The following is a 10,578-nucleotide window of genomic DNA, read 5'->3' on the forward strand; positions in this document are numbered from 1 at the left end:
ATTTCAATCCATTCTCCTGTCTCAGCCTCTGGAGTAGCTGGGATTACAGGCGCCTGCCACCAAGCCCGGCTAAGTTTTGTAGTTTTAGTAGAGACGGGGTTTCACCATGTTGGCCAGGTTGTCTCGAACTCCTGACCTTGTGATCCGCCCGCCTCGGCCTCCCAAAGTGTTGGGATTACAGGTGTGAGCCACCACACCCGGCCTGTCATTTTAAAAAAATAACAGAGCTGGGTATGGTGGCATGTACCTGTAATCCCAGGTACTAGGGAGGGTGAGGCAGGGGGATGAAAATATTTAAAAACTATCATTTTCAAAAACCTGCTTTGTCATTTTGAAAAAAATAACAGAGTTGGGCATGATGGCATGTACCTGTAATCTCAGGTACTAGGGAGGTTGAGGCAGGGGGATCACCGGAGCCCAGGAGTTTGAATCCAGCCTGGGCAACATAGCAAGACCCTGTCTCTAAAAAAATACTTAAAAAAACAAACAAACAAACAAAAAAAACGCTGGGACCCGCTCGACTTCTGCCAGTCGCCCCAAGATGGCAGACACAATGAGCGGGTTGCCCGTGGCATGGCTGTGAGGACGAACGGTTGGCCGGCGAGGCTCCACAGTCCAGGCGGAAGACCGTCGTCCAAGCAGAAGGAAGAGGAGGAGGCGGCCCAACTGTTGGCCGAATTCCCCCTAGCTGCCGCGGCTCCCGCCTCGCCCAGGTTGGCCCTTCCGCAGCCCGCCCGCTCGCCTTCCCCAGCCGCCGCCAGGAAGCTGACCGACCGCGTGCTGCTGCGGAGCTTCAGCATTGCCAACGTGTTCTGCGAAAACTCGGACAAGATTAACCGCTTTGATTTCAGCCCCAACAGCGAGGCGATCACCTCGAGCAGCGACGACGACTCCTTCGTGCTCTGTGACTGCCAGGAGGGCAAACCAAAACCCTCTTCAGTAAGAAATACGGCGTGGCCTCATCAGATACACTCCTGCGGCAAACACAGCTGTTTACAGCTCTAACAAAATAGACGGTACTATTCGTTACTTGTCCTTGCATGACAACAAAGAAAGTATCTGACTTTACTTGTATCGGACATAGCAAAAGGATAGTGCTCTTGTCCATGTCATCTGTGGATGACACTTTCATTTCTGTGTCTCTTGATAAGAGCATTTGACCCTGGGATCTCCGGTCTCCTAACTGCCAGGGCCTCATGCATATAAAAGGGAAGCCAGTTTGTTGTTTTGATCCAGAAGGGTTAATTTTTGCTGCTGGTGTCAACTCTGCAATGGTCAAACTTTATGACCTTCGTTCTTTTGATAAGGGGCCATTTGCTCCCTTTAAGATGCAGTATGATCGAACTTGTGAGTGGACAGGACTTAAAATCAACAACGATGGCAAGCTCATCCTCATTTCCACCAACCGCAGCTTCACTGGTCTCACTGGTGCATTCAAAGGAGTGGTGATACACACGTTTGGGGGTTATGCCAACACCAAAGCTGTCACACTGGAGGCTTCATTTACTGCGGACTCTCAGTTTATTATGATTGGTTCAGAGGACGGCAAGATCCATGTCTGGAATGGAGAGAGAGGTATTTTAAAAGTAGCTGTGTTGGATGGTAAACAGGCCCAATTACCTGTTTGCAATTCAACCCCAAGTTCATGACTTTTGCCAGCGTGTGTTCCAACATGGCCTTCTGGTTACCCACCATTGATGACTGACCCCGATGCTGCTTGGCTATTTCTGTACAGTGAGGGCCGCCAGCAGGAAGAAACTCAGAGGGGACTGAGATAATTGTGGAACTGGATTATTTGACTATGCTGGAGAACATCCTTTTACATGGCCTTCCCATGGATGTGCTGTGCATCTGCTCAAAAGAAAATAATTACTTTGCTGAGCATCTTCAAAAGGACTCTTGGTGCAGCAGACTCAATTGGAACTCGGCTTTTCTAGCTGTCACTGCACCAAGCTTTGCTAGAGGAGTGACCAGACTCACGATTTGGTATAGTGAGGCTCTCAAGCATCTTCAGTTTGAATGTACATGCTGCTGAGGAGCTGGCGAAGTCTTCAGTTCTGCACATCCCTTCTCCTACCCCGCTAAATGTATGGGAAGCCACAGTCCTCGTTTTGAAATGCTCGGGCAGCTCAGTGCCCCTTGCCCTCACCCTGCATGTCTTGTTACTGGGTCTCCCTGTGTACTTGTGGCATTATCCACAACCATCATGTTTCTTAGGTGCCAAACATTTACAGAAATGTTTTCTTGTATCTTGGGGTCAGAGAAAGGGACAAATACAGAAGGACCTTGCTCGCAGGAAGCTGTGCAGTTAGTCACTGCAGTTAGTTGTGTGAGGCTAGGTGGTCAGGCAGGCCTCAGGCTGTAGGTGTTGGGTGGGAAAGGGGCCTGAAAGGAAGGGAAAGGGGAGGGTAGCGGGTGAGTTCCTGGGGCTGGAAGGTTTAGCAGCAGCCTGGTGCTGTGCCCTGTCAGCAAGACAAACTCACGGTTCTTGGGGATGCCTACCAAGCTTGGTTTGTACAGAAGCAAGGTGGGAGTCTATTTTCGTACATGTGCTATATCACACTTTGCTGTAGGCTAGTATTGTGAAGTGAGTCTGAGTTGTTTACACTGATGCTTTGCCTGCCCACCACAAATTGTGTACATAGTCTTTAGATGATACCACCCCTTTCCCCAGCTCCCGACCAAAAGCTAGTTCTAGGCCTGTGTTATGTTATATTTAGCCTTTTTACATATGACCTTTGATTTCTGTTGTTTGTGTTTTAGCACAGTGTATGCACCTTCGTTTAAATACATCTGTTTGCATACAGATATGCATACATGTGTGTGCGTATGCTTATATTGCTCTCATCTGTAGTTTCTGAGAGTTCAGCTGAAGCAGATGGAGTCCTGCAGCCCAAGAGACAGATTGCATTCTTGCTAACAGTGTTTGCCACAAGTGTTAGTGAGTCTTCCCTATTAATGTTTTCATTTTGGAAGACCGAATGAAGCAAAGCTTATAGTGTTTGCTGTTTCCATGGCAGCTAAGTGAGGGTCTCGGGATGACTCCCTGTGTTCCTCAAGCTGCACTTTGGGTTCCTCTCTGCAGTATTATCCCCTTTTTGCTTGGTGGTACTCTGTGCCTGTATGTGTGTGTATGTGTGATAGTCACTCTTGCATGGCTTCTGTGTCTGGCCTGTGGCATTTGGGGATAGGGTGCTGGAGCCAGAGCCTTTTCAGTTTGTTTGAAGCCTCGTTGCCAATGGTAGATCACTCCCGTTGACCTGATATGTCTGCTTGCTTGCTGCTTTTCCTTGCTTTCTCTTGGAGGAAGAAGGGGCTCTAGTCAGGCCTGGCCTGAGTGAGATGAGCTGCAGCTGGCTGATGGCCCTCTTACAGCAGAGAGAGTGGTCTGTCATTTTACTAAGTTCCTAAACAAACATTTATGCAGGCAACACTCCTTGCAGATCCAGAAACTGAGGCACAGTAAGGTTATGCCTTGCTCAAGAATACATAGCTGCTAGGGAGTAAATCAAGGCATCACAACTTCTGTTCAGCGGCAGGAATAGGCTGTGAATTGCTAGCGCTTTTTTTTTTTTTTTTTTTTAAAGCAATTACTTTTTTTTTACTTGTCCCTTAAACTGAAAGTGCAAGAGGTGTATACCTTTCCCAAACGTAGACTAGAATCTGCAGGATGCCACCCACTGTATGACTCTGCTTTCCCAGAGAGGATGGACTTTTAGAAACCAAATGATCTTAATTGTTAGTACCCACACCTGGCTTTTCAGGGTAGAAAATTCATGATAGGAATCATTGTTAAGAGAGAGTGCTTGGAATCACGGGTTAACAGGAAAGGCTATATAACGTCACATAACTGCAACCAGAGCAGCCACCAAGCATGACTTACCCAGCAGCAGGAAAATGATTTGTATCTGAGTTCCTGTGTGTCCCAAACGGAGGCACCATGTTCTTTGAAAACATGCCACCTCGTGGCCTCTATTTGTGGGTCCTGTGGTTGCAAACCTGCCTCCTGAGTTAAGAAGGAAAGGGGAAAGATATAGCTGGAAGTGAGTGGAGATGATGTGGTGGGGGGATAAGGCAGAATAAGAGAAGAGATTCTGAGAGCTGGGGCTGCAAAGGTTCTCTCAGTGGAGCCAGAGGTGCTCAAGCTCTCTTGGGGGTGGCTGGGGAGTGGGGCAGCGGCATTTGCCATCCTCTTAGGAGTCAGGGCCAAAACCACTGATGTGTATTTGATAGCGACACTGCACTGCTTAGCCAGAGGGGTAGTTAAAAAAAAATTATTTCCCGTTGCAATTGTAATTACTACTTATTAAGGAAAATTTGGAAATTTTAGAATCAGTTTGCCACCCAAATGCTACCGCTGTTAATCTTTTGGTGTTAAATGTCCCCCTAAACATTTCTGTGCATAGATTTTTGGTGTGTTTACATAGTCATTATTCTACTGTCTATACAATTTTATGTCCCTTTTGTGCTTAGCATACAAACATTTTTTCCATGTTACAGTCTTAAACAGAAAAAAAATATTGGGATCCAACAAATGGAAGTAACCCTAGGCCCTTCTTGACTCTGAGAGACTGGCTGGAGCCATGTTCTACTTTTTTTCCTGGGCCCTTCACAGAGGAGGCCTCATATGTGAACATCATTTGCTACCTAAGACCCAGAGCAAAAATTAGCCAGGTGTGGTGGTGCGTGCTGTAATCCCAGCTACTTGGGAGGCTGAGGCAGAAGAATCGCTTGAACCTGGGAGGCGGAGGTTGCAGTGAGCCCAGATTGTGCCATTGCACTCCAGCCTGGGTGATAAGAGCGAAACTCTGTCACAAACAAACAAACAAACAAACAAGAAGACCCAAAGCACATCTTGTGAAGTGTTCTTGTGTTCAAATCTGAGTATTTTTCTAACTGTTATATTTCAGCCCATTTCTTATAGCTGACTATCTAAATCCATATAGGTTATTCTGTTGCATATTTGTATATCACTGTATCTGTTTAGTCACCAGGTGGCTGCTCAAAAACATCTATTTTATCTCTTCAAACCTTCTATGGCATCCCAAATTCTTGCTCTGCAAGCCATGTTCAACTTCCTACAAGTTTGACATTAATTCTAAATTCACTCATTGAAAATTCAGGTCAACATAAAACCTACTTAGTGGGCCAGGTGCAGTAGCTCATGCCTGTAATCCCAGCACTTTGGAAGGCTGAGGCAGGCGGATCACCTGAGGTCAGGAGTTCAAGACCAGTCTGGCCAACATGGCGAAACCCTGTCTCTACTAAAAATACAAAAATTAGCTGGGCATGGTGTTGGGCACCTGTAATCCCATCTACTTGGGAGGCTGAGGCAGGAGAATTGCTTGAACCTGGGAGGCAGAGGTTGCAGTGAGCGGAGATCATGTGCCATTGCACTCCAGCAGGGGCAACAGAGCAAGACTCCGTCTTGAAACAAAAACAAAAACCTACTTAGTATAACTGCTATCAAAAGCCCACCTGTTTGACTCTGAATATGGATGCTGCTGTAGCAAAGGAAGCCTGGTATAGGTCCCTGCTACCATTTCTCCTCCTCTGCTTCACTGACCTCCTCAAAAAACAAACAAAAAATTTTTGCTTCACTGTAGTTATACTGTGTGCATATACGTATAGTATATGTGTGCTAATTTTTCAGCAAATATTGATTGAGGCCTGATTCTGTGCCAGGCACTAGAGATGCAATGGTGCATGAAACAGACCTGATTATTGTTGTTCTGGTGCCCACAATCTAGTAGGTGTTATAGAATAGAGGACTGACCACATAGTGCTATAAGTGCCACAACAGGAATGACCGAAAGCTACAAAGTGTTGAGGGAGCAAAGTCATTTTTTACCATAGGGTTGAATGTCTACTTGTCCCAAGCACTATTCTACATGCCAGAAAAAGAGACACAAAGTAAGAGTAAACTGGGATGCCTGTGTGAGGAGGCAACATTTGAGCAGGGTACTACTAGATGATGAGCAGGGTACTATACAATGAGCAAGATGGGGCAGAGGAAAGATATGGTATCCTCAACTCAGAATGAGAGGTAAAATAAGTCTTCCTAATGGCAGTGATGCTGAACTGAGACCTGAAGGATGAAGAGGAGTTAGCTAGGTGAAGGAGGCTGGGGTTTGGTGGAGAAGTGCTCCAGGCAGAGGAAACAGGATATGCAAAAGGCCAGAAGAGAAGGAATAGAAAATACAAGAAATTTGTGACTAGAAAAGATGAGGGGGGTAATAGATTATTACTAGCTCTCCCTTTGTCTGGTAAAATTGTTTTACTTATATAAGAGCCAGTTTATTTTGTATACCTTGTTTTCTCTTTTAGTAGCCTTACTGATACACAAGTCCAAACATGTTTGGGCAGCTTCCTCACAGAACATGGCCAAAGGAACTCCTGCCATCTAATGGACAGAGAGAACATCATGATTTGCAGAAAATTAGCATTACTACAGTGTTAGGCTCACAATATTTCAAATAACAGCAACTTTCCACTCAGTGGTTTAAAAGCCCTTATGTACTAAAACAGGTTAAGTAAGAAATATGTAAGAATATTCTCAGACAATGCTCCCCTGTATGGGGAGATGAAAGGAAACCAGGGAAAGAAAGGAAGGAGGGAAGGTTAACAGTTAGGTACTTGTGTCAGCATTGTACTTAGTGAGCATACTCTCATTCCTCCAATCAATGAGGTAGGCAACATAAACCCCATTTCCAGATGAGGAAACTGCAACTCACAATATAGGGAAAAGCTGGCCTTGGCTGACTCCTTTATGTTATGCTGCTTCCCATCAGGATTTATTTCTGAATCAACAAATGATAAGGAGGCATTAAAATGTTGCCCAGTTGTGACATCCATATATTTACATTTAAGACTTCAATGAAAGTGCTTAAGATCCCATTTCATTCTCAAAAGACATCGGAAGAATCTCTATTTCACTAAATAATATACACATCAGCTGGTGCCCAAAGCAGAGAGAGCCTCCGATACCACATATATTAGAATGGACATTTTTTTTTTTTCTTTTTCTTTTTTTTTTTTTGAGGCAGAGTCTCGCTCTGTCACCCAGGCTGGAGTGCAGTGGTGGATCTGGGCTCACTGCAAGCTCCGCCCCCCGGGTTCACACCATTCTCCTGCCTCAGCCTCCCGAGTAGCTGGGACTACAGGTGTCCGCCACCACGCCTGGCTAATTTTTTGCATTTTTAGTAGAGACGGGGTTTCACTGTGTTAGCCAGGATGGTCTCGATCTCCTGACCTCATATTCCGCCTGCCTCGGCCTCCCAAAGTGCTGGGATTACAGGCATGAGCCACCACGCCCGGCCTAAGAATGGACATATTTTCAAAGCTAAAAAACTGGAATGCCTTTCTAACAATTTCATACTACTTCTAGTTGAGACAGACATTCTTAAAAATGCAATTTGGATGCAGAAACATTGGCATTCTCAGAACACATTGAGTTTTTGGAATTGAAGCTGTCTCAGAAAAATCCAGATGAGGGCCGGGCGTGGTGGCTTACGCCTGTAATCCCAGTACTTTGGGAGGCTGAGGCAGGCGGATCACAAGGTCCGGACATCGAGACCATCCTGGCTAACACAGTGAAACCCCGTCTCTACTAAAAATACAAAAAATTAGCTGGGCGTGGTGGTGGGCGCCTGTAGTCCCAGCTACTTGGGAGGCTGAGGCAGGAGAATGGCGTGAACCCGGGAGACGGAGCTTGCAGTGAGCCGAGATAGCGCCACTGCACTCCAGCCTGGGTGACAGAGTGAGACTCCGTCTCAAAAAAAAGAAAAAAAAAGAAAAATCCAGATGAATAGGGTTCCACGTGTATGAAGATGAATCGCATTAGCAAAGCATAATCAAATGTGTATATTATACTTTCCCATCGTATTTTATACATACAAGACCTTAAATTGGTCTTTTAAATTGTTATGGTGCTTGGTACACAATAGGAGCTAAAAACATGACTGTAATAGAGAACTGTAAAATTTTTGCTTACCCACCTCTTATACAAGGTTGTAAAAAGTTGTTAGAGATTAAATGTCCACCAGTTGTTCTGTCTTCACTGAGGTCAAAGCAATGGCAATGGAGCACCAGCAAATTGGAGTGGAGAGAAATTAGAACTAAGATGGATGGGATGGGGGTTGTGGGACTGAGAAGCCTTAGGACAGACGACCAAGGGAAAAACAGTATAATCCTTTAGATGTTTTAAGAACGATAGGAGCTGTCCTTAGAATGGGATTATTCTGGTGGAGCTTGGAAAACCCCATGGTGTCAGATTCCTGGTCAACTCCCAAGTTTTGACTGAGTACCCGAGTTTCTAGATGCAGCAATGGAAAATACGGGGGGATATATAGTAGTCTCTACTTTCAAGAAGCTTATAAACTGTGTATAGGGAATCAAGGAAATGATCATTTGGACTGATCAGGGAAGGCTTTGTAGAGGGAAGTAGGATTTCTGCTGGCCTAATAATGAATATATTTCGGATATACAGATTGGAGGGAAAGGCATTCCAGGTAATGGCAACTACAAAATCCATAGGCCCCTTTGGGGCCACTCTGAATCTAAAGCATGGCATTAGAATCTTGGCTTCATTTAAATTACATTTTATGGGGAAGTGGGGTGGTCTACTGTTAAGACATTATCTAAGAGGAATGAGGCATTTCGTTTTTCTTACCATTTGGTGTCACTCTCGATCAAATAAATTGTACTAAACTTAGGAAAATAGGCACCCTTGTTAAAAGTGGTTTTGGCTTTTGTCAAGAAAGCAAATTAATTTTTTTAAACACAAAAGTGATAGTGAGGTTCCTTTTTATGATGAGTACACATGTGGTATGATCATTTACCTATGGAGTTTCAAAATAAAAAATTAAAATGACAGAAAGGACACTCACAGAACACCAGGCATTCATTTCACAAACTGTGGGGAAAAGTGTATTTTAAAGATACATTGCTAATACTCGCCTAAAGATTACTTATACACACAGTGTGACTGTTTTTTTTTCTAAATCAGAGCTTTGAGTGTAGAGACAGTGGCAACATGCCAGAAGAAATAAATTTCTACCAGGTAAAAAAGCATGAAGATGAGTGCCTAGGGAGATTTGGAGGTGGCTGGGTTCCCCTGGCCCTGCTCCTTTTTCTTAAGGACAGAGCTAAAATAACAACAATGTGAGGCTACAGATCATCTGTTTCTTATTTACTTTCTTGGTCTTGTCCTAGCTAAAGTCATTTCTAGATCACGTGCTAGTCTTCAGAGAAGTTATGGAAGGAATTTACACAAAGGGCAAATACATAATTGAATACATGTATAAAAACACATCAATAGAATGTGGATAGAGAACATAGGCAAAAAGTCAGATTAGAAGGAAATCAATGGATCTTTCATTTTCTGATTTGTACCACAGCTGACAGTGTTCAATTTCTTCAGGATGTCAGAAGCCCATTCCTTGATCCAACTTTTGGTTACCTGCTGGAGGAACACTGGCATTCTCTAAATCTAGAACTAGAGGTGTATCTATAAAGTACTTATTCCCTATTTTCCTTCATATGTTAAGTTTTCTAGTGCTAACCCTGTTTTCCTCAAAGAATTGCTTCAGTAGGGTCTAAGATGGAATCAGCTAATGGCTAACACATGATGTGTTAAATTCGGAAGAGTAATTTTGCACATGGTTTATGCTTAAATAGAAATGCTAAACCATTTACATCTGTTTTCTAGTCATCGTTCTTGCTTTATAAAAGCTATGTGTATGCTCTCCAAATAAGTTTTTATTTTGCCCATTTTGAACTCTTCCATATATTAATTTTTTAAAGCACTCAAAACAGAGATCAAGAACAATTGTGTCCTTTTAGTTCATTGTCTTCTACAGAGGAAAAAATCAGGTCAGATTAAACTCTTGAACTGTTGCAATTACTTTTGTTTTCCGAACTTCAGTTTTTAAATTTTCTTTTAATTTGCAATCACTTTCCTAAGATCATGCCTTTTTACTTTAGATAGCTAAAACATCATTGTTTACTAAATACTTGCCTTAGCACTGACCTCTGTAGTTACTTTGTTGAAAACTGTGCTGTAACTTGACACAATATTAACTACTTCTGATTACTTATCTGGTACATGTTTGATAATATCTACTTTTCAAGAAAGGAAGACAGTTCAGACACATAATTTGACAAAGTTAGGAAACAGCAACATCAGTTCTTCGAACACAGGAAAAAATCTGAACAGTTGACATTTCTGTCTGGTGTTAGATGATGTTCTTTAAAGACCACAGACAACATGCACAAATGTAGGCGGAAACAATACATCTGCTGATACTGGCAGACAGCATTACCCGCCAAATTTGGCCAGTTTGTTAAGATAAATAACTTTTCAGTGACGTGCAGGGCTGAAATTACATAAACAACAGAAATTACTAAGACTTAAGCCTATGAGTTTTGTGGGTTTCAAGATTTTATGCAATCAATATCCCGACATCTGTAACACTATTTTGTCCCTAAAATGCTGATGCCAGGAACAGTAAGATTAACGTTTTACTTGATGACTTGTTCATATCTTGAAATAAACGATGATTAATTCTTGGAATAACC

The 10,578-nt window shown here is 43.4% G+C and overlaps 1 pseudogene; it reads left to right on the plus strand.

Moving 5' to 3' along the window:
* The first annotated feature begins 573 nt into the window (after window positions 1–573).
* On the plus strand, window positions 574–1,705 carry LOC711680 (WD repeat-containing protein 82 pseudogene; annotated as a pseudogene).
* Window positions 1,706–10,578: the final 8,873 nt, after the last annotated feature.

The sequence above is a fragment of the Macaca mulatta genome, chromosome 1 (assembly GCF_049350105.2).
Source record: "Macaca mulatta isolate MMU2019108-1 chromosome 1, T2T-MMU8v2.0, whole genome shotgun sequence".
Classification (NCBI taxonomy): domain Eukaryota; kingdom Metazoa; phylum Chordata; class Mammalia; order Primates; family Cercopithecidae; genus Macaca; species Macaca mulatta.